Genomic DNA, 18,767 nt, shown 5'->3' with positions numbered 1-18,767 from the left:
CACTCTATATGAGCGCTGTGTAATTGGTGGATGATCCTCAGTGCTTGCTCTGTGTTTCCTACACACTGGATTTGAAAGCATTCAAAAATTGATGCAGAATGGCTATTACTAACAAACATTGTTCCTAAGTCATGATCATCGCTGGCATGCATATTTCTTTTATGAGCATGAGTAGCTTTTTGCAGCTGACAAAAGATTCACATGTTAACCAGGCATCTCAACTGATGACTAGAACTCATCTCATTAATGATGGCAGGATAAAATGGCAAACAACCATCCACAGCAATCTTTTTCATGTGTGCTTGTTGGAGCTCTGATCTTCCACAATTTCCATGTTTGAATCACATACAAATGGAGTGTTACTAACCACAGTGTGAAAAATATGTTGAATTGTGGGGCATCAGGAGCAAGGTTGCAGAAATAAGGAATAAAACAAGAAAGAGCAGAGAGCAAATAATTGCCCATTAAACACCAATAACTGCAAATCTACCATACAGCATTATTTCCTGTCTTTTGACTCTTACAACTGCAATCTGTCCTCTGTACAAGTTGTAAATAATCTTTCACTTCCTGCACTTTATCTCTGCTACCTTCAAAATTTCAAAGAGTGTGTTCTAGTCAACATTGTCAAAACCTTTCTCTAAGTCTACAAATGCTGTAAACATAGGTTTGCCTTTCTTTGACCTATCTTCTAAGATATACTACAAGCTCAATATTCCTCATATGTTCTTATATTTCTCCAAATGCCAAACTGATTTTCCCCATGATTTGCTTCTAGTAGCTTTTTCATTTTTCCGAAAGTATTTGTATCAGTATTTTACAGTCATGACTTATTATATTGATAATTTACACCTGTCAGCACCTGCTTTGTTTGGAACTGGAATTATTACATTATTCTTTATGTCTGAGGGCATTGCACCTGTCTCATATACATGACATTCCAAAATTCTTATTACAAACTTCTAGGACTCGTACAGGGGAGCGAGTACATAATATTTTGAATAAGAACCCATGTCCAGAAATGTACCATTTCTTTTCAACAACAGTTTTAAATCAGATGTTCAACTCATTCTGTTCTGCTTGAGGAATTGAATTAGGTGTGACAGCACAATTATTTGGTAATAAATCTAAAGGAAACATAACGAAACTTTCATTTATCACTTAAGTAACTTAAGCATATTTGTTTGTAGTAACATTATATATTTACATGATTCCAGAAAGACCTTTGGTGGTGGCACCATAGACAATCATTAACCAGGCTCCAGGGAGGTAGGGTCCTCTTCCCTATTCCTCCACTGGGCTAATTCCTGCCTAGTACGTCCATGTCGCAGGGGTGGGCATCCTACACTTCAGTAGACCGGAGTGCTAGGATGGCTGAGTTCAGGCAGGGACCGAATCCCGTGGGGTATAACATGGAACCGATGCCCATGGTTATGGGTGAAGACCTTAATGGCAGTGGCGGTGGAGAAGGAAGACTTTGGGATAACATAGCTGGCAGATGAGGTAACCCTCCTTTCTTGGGATTAAATGAGAAGGGAACCACTGCCATGTGGTGGAGGAGAAACTCCAAAGGCTAAGGAAGACAACCCCAACAGAAAATCCTTTCTTACATTAGGCCTAGCAAGCCAGTATGAAAGTCTTCATATACTGCTTTCAAAACACAAACGAGCCTCGGAATGAACCACTCAGGATTTGACCCCACTGCTTCTTCAATTACTGATGCGAGTGATGGGAGATCAGATGATATTCATCAATACAAGAAGATGAAACCAACTGTACTAAAAAAAACCAAAATATTGGCGCCCTTAATACATTAACCCTCAATGGAAAAATGAAAGAAATAACAGATGTACTAACAGAGAGAAAGTTAGATATATTGGGATTAAGCGAAACAAAGTGGAAGGGAAAAGGTGAGAAGAATTTGAGAGGAGGAGGAAAACTCTACTGGAGTGGGAATAATAGGTTTAGAGGAAATAGTGTTGCAGTCATGGTGAATAAGAATGTACAAAGCTGTATTGAAAGTGTGAAATATATAACAGACATGATAATAATCTTACACCTGAGATTCCAAAAAGGAAACACTAAAGGTAATCCAGATTTATGCACCTCAGTGGGATGTAGCAAAGAAGAGAAGATGAACCTTGAAAATGAGTTAGAAAACCATATAGAGAGTGCTAATATAGTGATGGGAGATTTTAATGCACAGGTAGGCAAAGACAGAAAGGGGTTTGAGCAAGTGTTGGGATGTTTTGGATATGGAGGCAGAAATGAAGAAGGGGAAAGACTGCTGGATTTTGCCAGAGGAATGGAATTAAAATAGCAAACGGCTGGTTTATGAAGAGAGAAGTCATGTTATCACCAGATACAGTTGGTATGGAAGAACCAAGAGTGTAATTGATTATATTCTAGTAGATAGGGAATGGGGAGAGAAAATAACAATAATTCCTAGTGTGAGACCATAGATTACTGGTGGGACAATGGAAAATGAATCAGTGCGTGAAAAATAGAAAACAGAACAAAGTGATGAGGATACAGGATTGGAAACTGAAGGAGAGTGAAAATGCTGAGAAGTATAGATAATTAATCACACAAAAATTTCCAAAAGAAGTTTTCTGTGATGTAGAAAAAGAATGGAGTTTATTCAAAGACGCTTTAGTCGAAGCAGCACAAAAAGTATGTGGTAGAACATTTGGAAAGGAAAATGTAAGACAGACAAGTTGGTGGGATGATACCACAATCCAAGCAGTTATAAGAAAAAACAGATCATGGAGAAAGTGGTGGTAAACTAAAAATGATGAAGACCATAAAAACAAATAGAGGAAAAGAAGAAGTGCAAAGAAATAGTGGAAACAGCAAAGAAAAAGCCATGGGAAGAGTTTACAAAAAAACTTGAAGAAGATGTGAAGAGCAATAAGAAAAGTTCTATAAAATGATGAAAAATAAAAGGAAGGCTTTTGAAGTACCAGTAAAGATGGAAACAGAGGATGGTACCATGATTGAAGATCCAGGGAATATAAAAGATCTGTAAACAGGACATTTTAAGAAACTGTTAAATGGTGAGGAGCAGGTACACGACGAAACAACAAATAATGGAGAAACTGAGAAAAATTGGGGAGCAGAATTAGGACAAATTGCACTGGAAGAAATGGAATTTGCAGTGAAAAAGTGGGAAAGCCCCAGTACCTGATGAAGTATCAGTGGACATGATAAAATGAACAGGTCCAGTGGGAATGCAGTAGCTGTATAGAGTACTATCAAGTGTGTGGAGAAATAGTACAATACCTGATGATCGGAGATGCATAGATGTTCCCATCTTCAAAAAGACAATAGAAGACTTTTTGTAAAAACTGTAGAGGAATAACCCTTATTAGTCATACAGCCAAGATTTTTGAAAGAATTTTACTAAATCAAGTAAGTGAAAAGATAGAAAAGGCGCTGAGTGAAGAACAGCATCAATTTAGGAAAGGAAGAAGCACGATCGACGTGATATTTTCTATCTGTCAACTGATGAAAAAAAGTTGGGAGCATAACAAAAGGGTGATTATGGTTTTTATAGACATAGAAATGGCATATAACTCAGTTAACAGGGAAAGATGATGGGAAGAAATGAAGAAGATAGATATAGAAGATGGATACATTAATGTAATAAAGACAATGTACAGAGGACACAATTGTAGAATTAGAACACCATTGGGAAACTGAATACTTTGAAACAAGACAAGGACTTAAGCGAGGAAGTATTCTATCTCCTGCACTTTTTAGTGTTGTGGTGGAGGGAATGAATAGGGCAGTTAAAGATATAGTAAAATAAAGAGACAAAAAGATGATTTTTGCAGATGATATGGTAATATGGGGTGATAAAGTTTACAGCTTCACGTGTGGAAGGAAATAATGAAAAGGTATAGAATAAAAATAAATAAAGATAAGAGTGAAGTAATGGTATTTGGGAGAGAGAAAGGGATCAATGGAAATATTACCTTGAATGGAGAACCCCTCAAAGTGGTAGAAAGTTTCACTTACTTAGGGAGTGAAATATCTAGGGATGGAAGAATAACGAATGAAATTAATAGGAGGTTACAGAAGAGAAGCAATTTCTACCAAACAATAAAACACCTGATTTGGAATAAGCAAGTTTCAGAAAAAGCAAAACTCCTTATGTATAAGAATTATTACCTCCCTATTGTCACCTATGGTGGAGAAACATGGACAATGACAGAAAGGGATTGGAGCAGACTGCAAGCAGGGGAAATGAAATTTCTCAGAGCAGTTAAGAGAAAAACAAAAATAGACCGAGTAAGGAATGTAGAGATTAGAAAGAACCTTAAACAAGAAAGTATGAGAGAAGAAACTGAAGAAAAGAGATTAAAATTGAATGGGCATGATAAAGAGGATGCATGGGGAGAGGCTCCCCAAAATTATGGAAGAACTAAAGATGGATGGAATAAGACCTAGAGGGCGCCCAAGAACACGATGAAAAATGGGAGTGAGAATATCTGCGGAAAGGAGAGATGTGACCTTGAGTGGAGGAAGGTGGAGGAAGGAAAGTTGTGGGAGGACTGAGCCAAGTGGAGAGGACTCATCAGCACCCAGACCTGGCAGTAACTGCAGCAGGATCTGGATATAGATACATAGTTTCCAGAAAGAAAAAGGATCCAGCATACTACACATACACAAAGGCAGATGTTAAGTGACATCAGGTGTAGTACACATCATCCTGTCTAACATATTGCATACCAGGACAAGCAACTCTGAGACTTTGTCCTTTTATTCTGCAAATGTTGTAAAGTATTCATGAGGGTGCACCAATCGTAATTCCCAGAAGATGCAAACTGTTATCCTCAAATATTACACAAGGGGATCCAGTATATAACACTTCCCACAAAAGAAGACATGCCATGATTAACAAACAATGTGGATTTCAATAAATAATATCCACATTCACTATCCTTAGCATAACTGGAGTTTACTTGCTTACCTCTCATCTTGTCAAGATGTACCTGTCACCCCAACTGATTTCTTCTCCACTGGCCACAGATTCTGATGTGCATGCAGGAAATAGTGCTTAATGAAGTGGCAGATGGAAAAGAGTTCAGTGCTATTAAAATTAAAATTACAGACTATTGTGATGCCACTGGATTTTCATTCTATTGATACAAGCCAAAAAATCAGTAAAAATAGTCTGAGTGCCAATCCATTGTTGATATTCATATCAAGATTCCTGGTCATTAGTCATTTGTTCCTGAGTACTGCAAAGGTCACAACACTTTACATGTTCTTTGAATCAAACTGTGATCACACAAATACATTTTCCAAAACAAATTTAACAAGTAAATCCATCTTTACGTGGAGTTTCACTTCACATTACAGTTTGCATGTTGCTACCTCAAAACTGCCTTGGATTAACACAACATTGCACTTGTACATCACCTGAGGCCATTTTTCAATAAACTGTTCCGTTTTTAGATGGAATTAGATTTTATACATAGATTCAAGTATTACCTTCTCAGAAACTGATTGTAGACTAGGAGTGAGCTACCTTAGCAGTATGGTGTCTGCCCTGATATGGTGCACTTGTGACTGGTCCACCCTTTCTATAAACAAGAAATGACAGTAATATTTGTAATTACCATTTCCTGATGAACTGAGTGATATTGAAATTATTAACAAGTTCTTAGTCCAAGTAATGTCATCAGCTGTAGTTTTATTTTAATATTTAAACAGTAAATATAAATAATAAAAGAGCCATTTCTTAGTGTGCAGCATGGTAAACAAAATCCCCCTCTCTCTCTCTCTCTCTCTCTCTCTCTTCTCAAGTATGATATGGCTCTTGCTTGCTCAGCCATTCTCATGCTATGTGACCATCTGGCATGTCATTTGGTGAGTCTACCTTGTGATCCTACCTATTATCTAGCCTTTGCAGCCAAATTTTCCTATACTGTGTATTAAAACGTAGTAACAAAATGTAATAAACTGGGGCAAGGATGTAGCATAGTTGCTACTCAGATTATGTATCCACTCCCCTCTACAAATCCTGGAAGTATGCAATGAGAATTTCCAGACACCCTGTGTGTAGCACACTATGTGAAACAGTTTACCCTGGCTGTTTCTCTAAACGATATCAATAATTCTGTGGAAGCCATCTACTTCAGGTGCCTTGCTTCAACTTACACTTTTCACTGCCACGTCAAATTTTTCTTACAGTATCATAATCTTCATCTACTTGCCCCTTCCGTCAAGTTCATTTCCCCTGTATAGCCTCTCTATATATTCCTCCCACTTTTCAGCTTCCCCTTCTTTGCTTTGTACTGACTTTCCATTTGAGCATTCAGGTGCTTCTCTTTTCTCCAAAGCTCTACTTAATTTTTCTTTAGCTGCCTTCTAACTTTTCCCTAGTTATATCTGCTTCTATAGTCTTGCATTTGTCCTGTAACCATACCTGCTTAGCCATTTTGCACTTTCTGTCAATCTCTTTATTTAAAAATATAATACAGACAGATCAAAAAATCTACCCACTAAGTGACAGATGGAGAAAACATGTAAAAGATGTGGAAATATGTGAGCTTTCTAAGTCAGTGTCTCCTCCTTCTTGCAGAAGTATTGAAGGGATAGGAAGAAGGATTCATTTACCTTCAACTCTCCTGCCAGAAGCCATTGTTCCAAAAGCCCATGCTTTTCCACGTCTTTTATGGTTTTCCACTTGCCAACGTGTGGTGAGTAGATTTTTTTTATCTGTCAACACTTCATTTTCAGGCACTGATTACTTTCACTGATAAATTTCATTATCTGTGTGTTCACATCCTTTTTGCTTTTTCCATTTGTTGCATTTCCTCCTTTCATCAATTAAATTCAATATCTCTTGTGATATCCAAGGATTTCTACCAGGCCTTTCCTTTTTATATGTTTAATCTCTCAAAAAGCTTCTTGGTTTTTTTAAAACTTTGCTTCCTAGACTTAGGCTTGTAATCTTACCCTCCAACACATCACCATTAGTTTTTTCTTAGTCCCTTTATTATTTTCAAAAGCTTTGAGAGGCATAAGATAAACAAAAGAAAAACTTTTTACTTAAGTTCATCCTCTCTTGGAGTTGGCTCCAAGTCTTGCCTCTAGGGGTACATTCTTGTGGCTGAAATTTTGATTTAACGTTGTGGGTTCCTGATGACTACATGAAGATTTGCCTGTATATTTCTTTTATTTTATCACATTCTTCTATATCACATGGACTTCACAATTTTCATTTTCATAGACCCATCAATTACATTGTTTTTGACAAGAATAGCAAAATATGTGTGTTTCCATCAGAGGCAGGCTCACTACTATCTACATTCTGTGGTACTCCAAAGCATTTACACAGCAAAATAGTTTACAAACTTTGTTGACAAAAGAAGAATCATCACCAAGATATAACATTATTTTATAAGTGAATCCTGAAATGAATGTAATCATCAGCACTGGACTGTGCAATTAATAATATGAATTTTAAATATGCCAGATATTTCTAAAAGAAAAACAATTTTAGCTGTATCAATTGCAACAACTTAATTTCTTTTTATACATTCCAGTCTGAAACACAATACATCGTACACAAAATCAAATGAAATTACTTCAGAGAAACAGCCAATAATGTTCACCTATACAAGAATCAATAGTATAGATGGTATCGGCTATTTCTAAAAAAAAAAAAAAAATAAATAAATAAATAAAAAAATGAAAAAAAATGTAATTTCATTACAATACCCCCTCACAAAATTTGGAAACAGGGTGTTTACAATATTTTGTTACAGACTATAAGGTTTGCCAAACAGCATACAAAATGATGCCCAGGTTAGAATATCGATGTATAGAAGTATCTGATACATATTACACAAACTACTACTACTACTACTACTACTACTACTACTACTACTACATGATCAGGCCCAGTGGACCGCATGCGTCTACGAGTTTCCTCCTCCACTGTAGTCTGTACATTGCTGCTATCCACCATTCGTCCACATCTATTGACACTTGGTTTAAATATTCATGGAGTCCATCCCTTCAATGCTTCTTGGGTCTCCCTGATGGTCTCTTTCCTGTAGGTGTGAAATCCAGGAGCTTCCGAGGCCATCTGTGATCCTCCATCCGGGCCACATGACCGGCCCACTGCATTCATTTGGCTTTGACAGTTCATGCTATGTTGGGCTGCTGGTATAGTTCCTCAAGCTCTTGGTTGTATCTGATACTCCATTCCCCTGTATCTGCATCCAGAACCAGACCGAAGATCTTCCGAAGCAGTTTTCTCTCAAAAACAAGGAGCTCATGGAAGTCCTGTTTCTGGATACTCCATGTCTCACAACCATATAGAACAACAGGCTGGATCAGGGTTTAGTACAGTCGAATCTTGAACTGTCTGGAGAGAGATTTGGACTGAAGCAGTTGTACTAGGCTGTGGTAAGATAGGTTTCCTGCTTGTATTCTGGCATTGATCTCTGCTTCACATGATGAGTTCTCAGTGAAAAGTGCCCATAGGTATTTGAATTCTTGCACTCTCTTGTAGGAATGGTCCCAGTGATTGTAGATGATCAGCAGTCTGACAATGACCATGCATCGTAACGAGGTACTCTGTCTTGGCTTTGTTTATGTTTAGCCCGAATTTGATGGCAGCCTCCTTTAGTGCTTTGGTCATTTGCTCCAACTCCTCTTCCGACCTAGAGAGTAAACAGATGTCATCTGCATAGGCTAAGTATGCCAGTCTCTTTCCTTCGATTTCAATCCCTTTGTTCTCTTGGAAGGTCTCGCATACAATCTTCTCGAGGGCAAAGTTGAACAGGATACGGGACAACCCATCTCCTTGCCTGAGTCCAGTCACAATTTCAAACTCCTCAGTTAAGCGATTTCCCATCTTCACCTCTGCACAAAACATAAGAAAAATATCTACTATACAAGTCATAATATATACATACATCAGGATTTGGTATTCAGATTCTAAGATCTGTGGAATATACTGTCACAAGACAAATACTGCAAGGTCAAAACTAAAATATTGCGCCAATAAACTATAGAAATAAATTCACAGATAATGTGAATTACTAGTATGCAATTTGTAGGTTCACATGCATAAAATCACTTGTTCAAAATCTACAAAAGAGAAGAGAAAAATTTTGGAGCCTAAATGTAAGATGAGTGAGCCGACTCAAAAAACTCACAACAGGTATAGACTAGAAGAATATACTCAATCATGAGCGGGCATCAACCAGACATATAAAATGTAGTATTCACAGATATGTTGACTCATGAAAGAACAAAATAATGGAAAAATATTAAGGCCTAAGTTTACAATGTGGGGATCAACCCATGAATCCAAACCACACTGGGTGCAAACCAGCAAAAAATGTTTCGACACAGCAAAATGAATAAAGTCCACAATCATACCAATAAGTTCAATCATACGCAAAGAGTAATTATTAGAAGCATCTAGCCTCTATCAATGGTTGTATGCTCTCCTTGTCTACACACAGTCGCGATGACCAGGGGTACCCAAATCAGAGTTAAGCAAGAGTCTGTCCATAACTCAAGTTCTAATCTGATACAATACTGCAATACTCAGGATAAATTCAGGTAAACATAGTGATAGTTATCTTTGATGACACAATCCAATTAAAAAAGGTAGGAACATTTTTCTGTTCAGCGAAAGTGACAAAAGCAGATTTCAGAGTACTTGACGGCTCAACACAAAAGTTTTATCTCAAGTACAGACAGTATTGAGGATCAGTGGACAAAGTTCAAAACCATTGTACAATATGCATTAGATGAGTATGTGCCAACCAAGATTGTAAGAGATGGAAAAGAGCCACCGTGGTACAGCAACTGAGTTAGGAAACTGCTACAGAAGCAAAGGGAACTTCACAGCAAACATAAACATAGCTAAAGCCTTGCAGCCAAACAAAAGTTACATGAAGCGAAATGTAGTGTGAGGAGGGCTATGCGAGATGTGTTCAATGAATATAAAAGTGAAGTTCTATGTACTGACTTGGCAAAAATCCTAAGAAATTTTGATCTTATGTCAAAGTGGTAGGTGGATCAAAACAAAATGTCCAGACACTCTGTGACCAAATTGTTACTGAAACAGAGGATAACAACTAAAGGCTGAAATACTAAATGTCCTTTTCCAAAGCTGTTTCACAGAGGAAGACTGCACTGTAGTTCCTTCCCTAGATTGTTGCACAGATGGCGAAATGGTAGATATCGAAGTAGATGACAGAGGGGTAGAAAAACAATTAAAATTACTCAAAAGAGGAAAGGCCGCTGGACCTGATGGGATACCAGTTCAATTTTACACAAAGTACACGAAAGAACTTGCCCCCTTTCTTGCAGCGGTGTACCGTAGGTCTCTAGAAGAGTGTAGGATTGCAAAAGATTCAGAAACGGCACAGGTCATCCCCGTTTTCAACAAGGAACTTCGAACAGATGTTTAGAACTATAGACCTGTATCTCTAACGTCGATCGGTTGTAGAATTTTGGAACACATATTATGTCAAGTATAATGACTTTTCTGGAGACTAGAAATCTACTCTGTAGGAATCAGCATGGGTTTCAAAAAAGACGATTGTGGGAAACCCAGCTCGCGCTATTCGTCCACAAGACTCAGAGGGCCATAGACACGGATTCCCAGGTAGATGCCATGTTTCTTGACTTCCGCAAGGTGTTCAATATAGTTTCCCACAGTTGTGTAATGAACAAAGTAAGAGCATATGGACTATCAGACCAATTGTGTGATTGTGGTTGAAAAGTTCCTAGATAGCAAAATGCAGCATGTCATTCTCAATCGAGAGAAGTCTTCCAAAGTAAGAGTGATTTCAGGTGTGCCGCAGGGGAATGTTGTAGGACCATTGCTATTCAAAATATATATGAATGACCTTGTGGATAACATTGGAAGTTCACTGAGGCTTTTTGCGGATGATGCTGTAGTATATCGAGAGGTTGTAACAATGGAAAACTGTACTGAAATGCAGGAGGATCAGCAATGAATTGCCGCGTGGTGCAGGGAATGGCAACTGAATCTCAATGTAGACAAGTGTAATGTGCTTCAAAGACATAGAAATAAAGATCCTTTATCATTTAGCTACAATATAGCAGGTCAGCAACCGGAACAAGTTAATTCCATAAATTGTCTGGGAGTAGGCATTAGGAGTGATCTAAAATGGAATGACCAAATAAAATTAATCGTCGGTAAAGCAGATGCCAGACTGAGATTCATTGGAAGAATCTTATGGAAATTCAGTCCGAAAACAAAGGAAGTAGTTTACAGTACACTTGTCCGCCCACTGCTTGAATACTGCTCACCGGTGTGGGATCCGTACCAGATAGGGTTGATGCAAGAGATAGAGAAAATCCAACGGAGAGCAGTGCGCTTTGTTACAGGATCATTTTGTAATTGTGAAAGTGTTACAGAGATGATAGATAGACTCCAGTGGGAGACTCCACAAGAGAGACGCTCAGTAGCTCGGTACGGGCTTTTGTTGAAATTTCGAGAACATAGCTTCACCAAGGAGTCAAGCAGTATGTTTGCTCCCTCCTACGTATATCTCACAAAGAGACCACGAGGATAAAATCAGAGAGATTAGGCCCACACAGAGGAATACCGACAATCTTTCTTCCCACGAACAATACGAGACTGGAATAGATGGGAGAACCGATAGAGGTACTCAAGGTACCCTGCGCCACACTCCGTCAGGTGGCTTGCAGAGTATAGATGTAGATGTAGACCAAAATCAGTGTATATAAATCTTGTTATATTGTCCTTACTAGTAAATGTCCTCCACACTAGTTGCTATCTGTCCATGCCAACTTGATTTAAAGTTACATAATGTATCAGGAAAACAGACCCCCTACCTGAAGAGAGAAAAAAAAAAAACCATGGATTTATGCTGAATAACACTGTCTTTAGCAGTCTTGGCTACCAATTCACAAATATCAGGCACAACACAAATCCAGTCGACAGATGCTTGAGTACATTACCCAGCACCTTCTGATTTCTTGCAAATTGACAGGTCCAGCAGGGTACAGCCATACAGCAGTGTGGGGAGTGGACCCGCCGACATCTTTCAGCTTCCTCCTTAGAGTTCTCATGATGCACTCCAACAGATAGGTAACTTCCTCTCTAGCAATCACATCAAAGCCTGAAACATTGTTTTGAGTACTAAATATGCTGTTCAATACCTCCTTCACATCACACAAAATACATTCTCCTTAATGACTTTTCAAACTAAATCAAACAACTTTGTGACAGTCTTTTTGTTGTGCCTATCTCCAATTCAGCATCTTCACTATATGTTGAGTAGCAATTTTCCTTTTCACAATATTGTAACTTTTCAAACTTGCTTATATGGGATTTATGTCAGATGAAATTAAAAAGTGTTCACATATGAAACGTTAATAAAAAGAATTAAATGCAATTAAAAAAAATGGACTATCAAGGTATTACACACAGATATACTAAGATACTATTCCTAATTTCTGCAGTACAAATTATGAATATTGTTCATTTCAAAATTGCAAAAGGATCTACTCATTTAGTCTCATGACATACATATATCAAATTTGAAAGCCCTAATCTATCGCAGAACACAACTACATAGTGTATCATAAACTTTGACTCAGTCAATAGATGAGACAAGACTTTAGAAATCACATCATCTTAAATCCTAAATTCCAGGCAGACAAAACACAATTATCTAGTCTTATGCATATGCAGATAGAGTTAAACTCAGTCAATGGATATGATAGAACTCTGGAAACTACATGGTCTTACATACTAAATTCATGACAATGGAAAAAGATAAAACAAACAAAAATTAGATACTTATGGATCATATCTACATGCTTTCAGTTTAGTGATATTGCGTAATTCAAACAGCTTCGTAGATTTAGGATACAAAAGTCTGTATGCACTAGGCTGTGGATTTTCAAGAATTTCAAATGGTGCAATATAAATATCTAAAACTTTCTTTATCTCTGATGTCAACACTTTAGATTTCTCTTTTACTTTCACCAACACAAGCTCTCTTACCTCAAACTTAGAAAATCTACCTTTACCATCATGCCTCTGCTTTCTCCTATCAGCCTGCTTTTTCATCATCTCCCTAACACATTCTCGACAGAATTTTACTTGGTGGAAATTCTACATTTTCAGAAATAAAGTTAGCTGGTCTACAATTAAACATGATTTCAAATGATGAAAACCTGTTGAAGAATGTTGTAAGCTGTTTATAATATCCTCAAAATCACCGACATAATCTATACAACTTGTATGATTCTTCCAACAATACATTCTAAACAGTCTTCCAATCTCTTTCATATATCTTTCTGCTGACTTACTTGAAGGACAATAGACTAAGGTTAGACTATGCCTTATTTTTGTGCAATCAACAAAATCTTTCCAAGATTGAGGTGTAAACTGAGAATCATTATCAGATAAAATTGTTTTAGGAATACCCACCTGATGAAAGTGAGGGAATATTGAATAGTTGTAGGTAAACAACTAGAATTCTCTCAGATACAGAATTATTCACACTTAGCTTCTACACAGATACAAGTCCGGAGGCTAAATGCCATTAGCGTCCAACATCCTGCCCAAAGCCCGCTCCTCAAAGATAGCACACTTACGCACAGAACAAATATGGATATTTATGGCACTCTACGCCACGTAGCCCCCCCCCCCCCCCACCTCCCGCACAGTATGGAGTATGTCCCTGTGAATGGGGGGGGGGGGGGGTCAGAAGTTAGGAAGGTAACATACAGTTCTTCTGCATCAGGCAGAAGTGGTCGACTGGTAGGAGACCGGGGGGTGAAACCCGTTATGTCGACGGTGGTGAAGTCAGCAAGCGACGCCGGCGGCTGAAGACGACGTCCCATCCTGGAGTGGAGGTGTAGCACTTCGTCAGCCAGCAGGCGGAGAATCACCTTGCCAGAAGGCCTAACAAAGGCACGCAAATTGCCACACGCAGCAATTCTGCTCAATTTAAAGCGGAGCACCACACGAGATTCTGCACTTCCTCCCTCAATATTGTCACACGCGAGTACCACACACACTGTATCGCCATCTACGACAACAGATAATTTATGTATGTCATCAGGGTGCACTTGTGTTGTGAATTCTTGGATGGCACCTGTATGAGCAATGGTAGGGAGGCAGGGAGGTGTGGGAAAGCCATGGCAGGGGGAAGCATCTGCTAAGAGGGGGGTGGCAGGTGCACTGGTCTGCACAGGAGAGAACCTCAGGCGATCAGCTGACAGACGAGGGAGCGTGACCGAAGGCAACGAGGAGCCAGCGTGGATTGAATGGCATGACAAAGACACATGAAGATGGTAACACAATGGTAGAATCCGAGTGGTTGGCAGTTTGACTGCGAGGGCTGTGAGGAGTGAAACCTTGAAAAGATTGGCTACTCGAATTAGATGAACGCGGAGAAGGAGCAGTGCTTGGCAGAGAAGCACACTGTGGAGAATCAATACCCAAATGCATGGTATGGGAAGATGGATGGCCGCTTGAAGCAGGAGTGGGAGAAATAGGGACATAATCAGGGAGGTTCACCTGAGGCTCAATGAAAGCTGGTTTCACTCGTTTGAGTGAGACTGCGGTTACAGAGTCTTTCATGAGGAGATCCATGTTATTCTCAGAGCGTTTGACGACCTTGTAAGGACCTGTGTAGGGTGACTGAAACGGGGCTTTGACTGAGTCGTCTCTGAGAAACACGTACTCACAAGAGTCTAGCGTGCATGGTACGTACACGCACGGAGGTGTATGAGCAGCCGGAGATGGCAGCTGAATTTTGCTGCAGTGCAAGCGCATCCGCTCGAGAAGTGAAGGGCATTCAGAGGGCCGTGGAAGTTGAGTGGGAGTGACTAATTCTCCAGGCAAAACCAGAGGTTGGCCATACACAAACTACGGAACCCTTGAGGTCTTCCTTGAAAGTTGCACGAAGGCCAAGAAGCGCGGAGCTCCTCCGGAGCCATAGGAATCTGATGAAATGCGTGCTTACAGTCCAAAATAGAGAAGTACTTTGCACCTGCGAGCGCATGATTGAAGTCTGCAATGTGTGGGACCGGATATTTATCAATTATGGTGCGGACATTTAAACGCCTATACTCTGTCCATAGTGAGTCATGGCAACGCAGGGCAGACTTTAAGGTGCGATGCCATCGCTCGACAAGCCCATTGCTTTGGGGGTGGTATGCAGAAGTATGAATTTTGACAATACCACACATTTTACATAACTCAGGGAAACTGAAGACTCGAATTGTCGCCCCTGGTCAGTGGTGAGGTAAACAGGTGAGCCAAATCTAGAGATCCATGAATCTAAGAATGCTCGACTTACTGTCTCAGAGGTAATGTTTGGAATTCCCTATAGGTCTGAGGGCATAGCATCTCGAGAACAGGCTTGATCTTGTCATGTGTTGGTGTCAGACCGTCCGATGACACAACATAACTTAGGAATGTGACGGATGACTGGTGCAATTGAGTCTTTTTATTGTTCAGTTCAATACCAGCGGCTGCTAAAATATCTGTCACGACTTGAACACGCTCCTCACTCTGTTCCAAAGTAGAAGCAAGAACCAATATGTCATCCATGTATATGAAACAAAAGTCTAGATGGGATAAAGTTTTAGTGATGAAACGCTGCCACGTTTGGGGGGCGTTTTTCAACCCAAACGGCATAAATGTTTATTGGAACAGCCCGAAGGGAGTGGTTATGGCAGTCTTTTCAATATCCTCTGGAGCCATAGGAATCTGATGAAATGCGTGCTTACAGTCAAAAATAGAGAAGTACTTTGCACCTGCGAGCGCATGATTGAAGTCTGCAATGTGTGGGACCGGATATTTATCAATGATGGTGCGGACATTTAAACGCCTATAGTCTCCGACCATATGCCACATACCGTCTTTCTTTTGGTCAAACAGGGTAGGACTAGCCCAGCAACCGGAAGAAGGTTCAGTTATTCCCTTTTGTAATAGATCATCCAATTGTTCTTTTGCAATTTTCATAAATTCCGGCTTGAGGCGGCGTGGGCGTTGTGATACGGGCGGCCCATCGGTTAGATGTAACCGATGAACTGTGCCATTAGTGACTACTGCAATACGTGGCACGACAGTCAGATGTCCGTGAAGCGGAGCAGGCAGTGGCGGATGGGCAAAGCTGTGGCGCTGAGGGCACGGAAGTACAGGTGTGCCAACCACTCGTAGGCTGCGTAAAGGCCGCACACATGTTAACATGGGCGAGGTTGGTACACTGGTTCTTGGTAGCGGGCCATGCCGCTATGAGCGTTGTAGGCACGAGTGGGTGTGGCCGAACAGCAGATGGCCGTAGTTCATTGCCCCGAGCTTGGTAAGTTAATTGTCCATTCGGAACGCAAGGAGCATGAGCACTCGGGCATACACTATCATTACAAAAGGGGGTGCTGACACAGTTTACAGAGTTCACAACATTGTCGTTAACGTGCGCGGGCACAGGAACACCAGATTGGCATGGACTGACCTTGTCTGTAGCCGACGAGTCGTCTGCTTGTAGTGCAACGAGGCGTTGTTGTGTGGAGGCCAGCTCGTGGTGTATGTTGCGGAGATGCAGCAGCATTTCCGTACGTTCCATCCGCAACTTCGAAGACTTGGCGCACTCCACTAGCCACTTGTTTGTCCAAGATTGCTGCCCCAAGAATAGGTTTGCACACTTCTTAGCACAGCACACATGTTTGGTGTTAGCCGAACTGTCACTCGGTGAAGCGAAAGGAATATGTTTGTTAGTGGGAGGGGGGGGGTGGGGGGGTAGGGGGGTGAAACACAGTATTTTGCACAAAATCTAGTGACAACTAATAGTGCTTGAGGAAATCAATTCCAAGAATAGGTTCTTCAATTGTTGACACTAGAAACGTCCACTCCAGCTTGCACTCGGGCGAAAGTTTCACTGTATACAAAGTGGAACCCGAACACTGTAGGGTAGACAAGTTCACTGCACGAAGTACTGTTTTGTGTGGTTGCACTTTATTGGTTTCTAGGCAAACCGGCAGCAAAGAGGTGTCTGCGCCAGTGTCTACCAGAAAACATACACCTGATCGTAAATCGTGAACATAGACTCGACCACACTTACTGTTATTGTCCGAAACGGAGTGCAACGTGGGATGGTGCCCATTGTTTACATCGCAGGAGGTGGCACCATAGCCTACCTGTGGTTGGAGTTTGGGTAAGAACACGATGACTGGCATTTGCAAGCTAGCTCCCCGAATCTCGCGTGGAAGAAACAGGAAGGTTGGACGGGCCTGTGCTCCTGTTGGTAGTTGCTAGGTGACGGAGTATGTGCCCCAGAGTCTTCCACAGAGGCTGATGCACTGTTGTTGTGGGGAGTTGAAGGTGCAGGCAGGGTGGCTAGTTTAACAATCTTGTTATTAGCAGCACCAGACAAGGGTGTTGCTTCAGAAAGCGTCTTAGTGCGGTCACACCCAGAATGCAGTGCACGGAGCTCACATTGCCTGTTGCTCTGTTGGCGGCGTGTAAACGTTCATTTACTGGCATATCTTCATACGCAGAGATTGCAGTCTGGACAGGCAAAGGCAGCTTTTCAGTCCAGATTTCTGCGAGCGTGTCATCAGGCATAACTTGCTCATCAACGAGAAGACGGATGCACCGCTACAGCTGGGACGGAGACCTGTCGCCGAGATGCTCTCCGTAGATGAGCTGTCGCACATTTTCTCTCCTGGTTTTAGAGACGCGCTCCAGTATCATCTGTTTCGCCACAGCATACTTCCCTGCTAGGGGGGGGGGGGGTGCTTTGACCAGATCGTAAATTAAATCGACACGGTCGTGAAGATGGTTCATGAGGCAGGCGAAGCGTGCATTGTCGTCCAAAGCACAGACACTGAACGTTTGCTCAACCAGGTTAAACCAGAACTCCGGGTTAGCGGGTTTGAAGCCTGGTAATTTCGGCAGATTTGGCACTGCAGTCACTGCGGAGATGCGCCTATTACTTCGGACGGAAGTAGAGCATGCAGGAGATAGGGAGTCCGAATTATTGGCGTCCTGTAATGCGGGAATCGCGAAATTCACTTGACGCCAGGGGCGGGGGGAGGGGGGGGGGCTGAGAAGTGACGGACGCTCGAACCGTGTGAGGATCGTAGTCAAAATGTGCATCCTCATTGACGTGGTAACTCGGAGAGAAGCCACAATTGCTTAAGTACACCGGTGAATGTCCGTTATGCACACAGTATTCACTCGACCGTGAGTGGTGGGGCTGGTTGTAGATGTCGGAGTAATTACTGTCCAGCACAGAATTGTTGACTTTATTAGAAGCAACACAAGGATCCCACACATGTCCACTAGGATGCACACTCGGTGTGATATTTGCTGTTTGCCGAGCATTGAACACCTGTTCACTAGCCGGCGTGGAAGGATACCCATGTGGCGGGAACTGATTCGAGTTTGAATTTACTACTGGATTTTCCAAAGTAGCAAAACCTTCCTCGACGCCACAAACTGTATTGAATTGTGCGTTCAACACAGGAGTAGGAATGTTCCGACCAACACTCTGTGGAGAACACGTGGGAAGGTCTAGGCTAACAAAGCCAGAGTCCATGACCATTGGCGGTTGGAAGAAACTGGCAGCACTCGATGAATTCCACTGCATGTTCTGGCTGAAGGATTCCGAAGATTCTTGCGGCATGTCCACTACAATGGCAGGAATGCTGGAGAGATGTTGCTGAAATCTGGGCAGCGGTGAATGCTGAAAGGCCATTGTCTGCAGCTG

The sequence above is a fragment of the Schistocerca serialis genome, chromosome 1, assembly GCF_023864345.2.
Source record: "Schistocerca serialis cubense isolate TAMUIC-IGC-003099 chromosome 1, iqSchSeri2.2, whole genome shotgun sequence".
Taxonomy (NCBI): Eukaryota; Metazoa; Arthropoda; class Insecta; order Orthoptera; family Acrididae; genus Schistocerca; species Schistocerca serialis.
Note: the sequence above shows the minus strand (reverse complement) of the source record.